At 35.1% G+C, this 3,518-nt stretch overlaps 2 non-coding genes across 2 annotated transcripts; both read right to left on the bottom strand.

Annotated features, from left to right (window-relative positions):
- Positions 1 to 404: 404 nt before the first annotated feature.
- LOC121467489 lies at positions 405 to 583 on the bottom strand. The gene has a single exon (XR_005977542.1). It is a non-coding gene; the product is annotated as a 5.8S ribosomal RNA (ribosomal RNA).
- A 737-nt stretch (positions 584 to 1,320) lies between these two features.
- Positions 1,321 to 3,314, bottom strand: LOC121467495. Its single transcript, XR_005977547.1, has one exon. It is a non-coding gene; the product is annotated as a small subunit ribosomal RNA (ribosomal RNA).
- Between the last annotated feature and the right edge of the window lie 204 nt (positions 3,315 to 3,518).

Raw genomic sequence — 3,518 nt, 5'->3', positions numbered from 1 at the left:
TAATTAATATGCTTAAATTCAGGGGGTAGTCCCATATGAGTTGAGGTTGTATATAACTTTTTATTAATTAATTCTTTAAATATAATGAGAAAACATTTTATAAATTCGATAATTATAAAGAACCAACGAAGAGCAATAACATTTCCAATAGCTTTCGAATTTCTAATCATTAATAAGAGACAATTCTAGATGAAAAATATTTCAACATTTTTTATGCTAGACATTTCTCAGTATCATTTGATTGAAAACGAAAATATTTTTCTTCGTTTATCACATCCATTGTGAGTTAATGTTTTTCATATATTTTTTAATATTATGAATAATAAATAATTATCCAATAATATACCATGTGCTTATAAATTTTATTTAAAAATTTTATAAACAACTTAATTAGCATAGTCTTACAACCCTCAACCATATGTAGTCCAAGCAGCACTATAAAATTAATTAAAGTACATAACAGCATGGACTGCGATATGCGTTCAAAATGTCGATGTTCATGTGTCCTGCAGTTCACACGATGACGCACAGTTTGCTGCGTTCTTCATCGACCCATGAGCCGAGTGATCCACCGCTTAGAGTTTTATAATATTTGTTTTTTTAATTTCGTCAATTGTGTTTTTATTGAAAGAAATTAAAAATACACCATTTTACTGGCATATATCAATTCCTTCAATAAATGTATTTTTATACCTAAAATAAATGTTGCGAAATGTCTTAGTTTCATATAAACAATATAATACCAATTTTCATTTTTCATTTTATTTCTATTTAAGTTTGATATATATTGCATTTTATATAAAACATTAACCTGATTATTAACCGGGTACAACATTATATATTTTAGGTTGTTGCATTAACCAATGTATGCCCATAACTTAGATGAACAATACATATGCGCAACGCGTGTATATTATGGTCCATATACACACAAAGTAATTATATTATATTCTATTATATATTATATATTTAACATATCGTATATATATCTTCTATCTATCTGTATCTCTAATCGATTGGCCAGGTCGATTTTTATTTTATGGACATCAGAGCCTCCGCCCACGACTCGTAATTGATATCTCATAATAATTACTCGGCATTGGACACCATTTGCTCGAGCTATTTAAGTCCATAGGACTATACTTTTCTTTCATTAAAACGCTTTAAATTAGATAAGATATTTTTGATATATTTTTTGACATATTTATATATATATATATATATAGATTATATAATATAATATATTTTTTGGCAAATTTATTTTTTTTTGTATTATTAAATAATACAAAATTTTGTGTTAACGGTAAAGATATTATACAATAATGATCCTTCCGCAGGTTCACCTACGGAAACCTTGTTACGACTTTTACTTCCTCTAAATAATCAAGTTCGGTCAACTTTTGCGAAACAACCGTAACACGCAAGGCGTCACAGTGATCACGTCCGGAGACCTCACTAAATAATTCAATCGGTAGTAGCGACGGGCGGTGTGTACAAAGGGCAGGGACGTAATCAATGCGAGTTAATGACTCACACTTACTGGGAATTCCAAGTTCATGTGAACAGTTTCAGTTCACAATCCCAAGCATGAAAGTGGTTCAGCGGTTTACCCGGACCTCTCGGTCTAGGAAATACACGTTGATACTTTCATTGTAGCGCGGTGCAGCCCAGGACATCTAAGGGCATCACAGACCTGTTATTGCTCAATCTCATTATTGCTAGACGCAATTTGTCCATTTAAGAAGCTAGTGTCCTTATAATGGGACAAACCAACAGGTACGGCTCCACTTATATAAACACATTCAAACACAATAAACATTTTACTGCCACCATGAATGAAGGCTATATAAGCTTCAACACCATAATCCTGAAGATATCTATTTAATATATTTGAGTCTCGTTCGTTATCGGAATTAACCAGACAAATCACTCCACGAACTAAGAACGGCCATGCACCACCACCCATAGATTCGAGAAAGAGCTATCAATCTGTCTTACACACTTATGTTCGGACCTGGTAAGTTTTCCCGTGTTGAGTCAAATTAAGCCGCAGGCTCCACTCCTGGTGGTGCCCTTCCGTCAATTCCTTTAAGTTTCAGCTTTGCAACCATACTTCCCCCGGAGCCCAAAAGCTTTGGTTTCCCGGGAAGCGACTGAGAGAGCCATAAAAGTAGCTACACCCAATTGCTAGCTGGCATCGTTTATGGTTAGAACTAGGGCGGTATCTGATCGCCTTCGAACCTCTAACTTTCGTTCTTGATTAATGAAAACATCTTTGGCAAATGCTTTCGCTTAAGTTAGTCTTACGACGGTCCAAGAATTTCACCTCTCGCGTCGTAATACTAATGCCCCCAAACTGCTTCTATTAATCATTACCTCTTGATCTGAAAACCAATGAAAGCAGAACAGAGGTCTTATTTCATTATCCCATGCACAGAATATTCAGGCATTTGAAGCCTGCTTTAAGCACTCTAATTTGTTCAAAGTAATTGTACCGGCCCACAATAACACTCGTTTAAGAGCACTAATGCAGGTTTTTAAATAGGAGGAACATATGAAAAAATACAAGTATTTAAACATATATAAGAACTCCACCGGTAATACGCTTACATACATAAAGGTATAGTACTAACCACAATTGTAAGTTGTACTACCCGTATGAAGCACAAGTTCAACTACGAACGTTTTAACCGCAACAACTTTAATATACGCTATTGGAGCTGGAATTACCGCGGCTGCTGGCACCAGACTTGCCCTCCAATTGGTCCTTGTTAAAGGATTTAAAGTGTACTCATTCCAATTACAGGGCCTCGGATATGAGTCCTGTATTGTTATTTTTCGTCACTACCTCCCCGAGCTGGGAGTGGGTAATTTACGCGCCTGCTGCCTTCCTTAGATGTGGTAGCCGTTTCTCAGGCTCCCTCTCCGGAATCGAACCCTGATTCCCCGTTACCCGTTGCAACCATGGTAGTCCTAGATACTACCATCAAAAGTTGATAGGGCAGACATTTGAAAGATCTGTCGTCGGTACAAGACCATACGATCTGCATGTTATCTAGAGTTCAACCAGTATAACGATCTTGCGATCGCTTGGTTTTAGCCTAATAAAAGCACATGTCCCATAAGGTTCATGTTTTAATTGCATGTATTAGCTCTAGAATTACCACAGTTATCCAAGTAACTGTTAACGATCTAAGGAACCATAACTGATATAATGAGCCTTTTGCGGTTTCACTTTTAATTCGTGTGTACTTAGACATGCATGGCTTAATCTTTGAGACAAGCATATAACTACTGGCAGGATCAACCAGAATAATGTTTTTAATTCATATTACTTTCATATTTTTTAAAATAGAAATTAGTAATACAAAATTTATTATAGAGTATTTTTCTTTAAATTGCATTTAGGAGGGAGGAAAATAATCTTGATACGAATATGGCTATCTTTGTTTAGCTTCATAATCGTTTTAAAATTCTTTATATTTGTTACACGCCACGTTTGCCCACAGTAACTAGAA

This window comes from Drosophila elegans, unplaced genomic scaffold (assembly GCF_018152505.1).
Source record: "Drosophila elegans isolate 14027-0461.03 unplaced genomic scaffold, ASM1815250v1 contig_416, whole genome shotgun sequence".
In the NCBI taxonomy this organism is placed as follows: domain Eukaryota; kingdom Metazoa; phylum Arthropoda; class Insecta; order Diptera; family Drosophilidae; genus Drosophila; species Drosophila elegans.
This window is presented reverse-complemented; position numbering and strand designations above follow the sequence as displayed.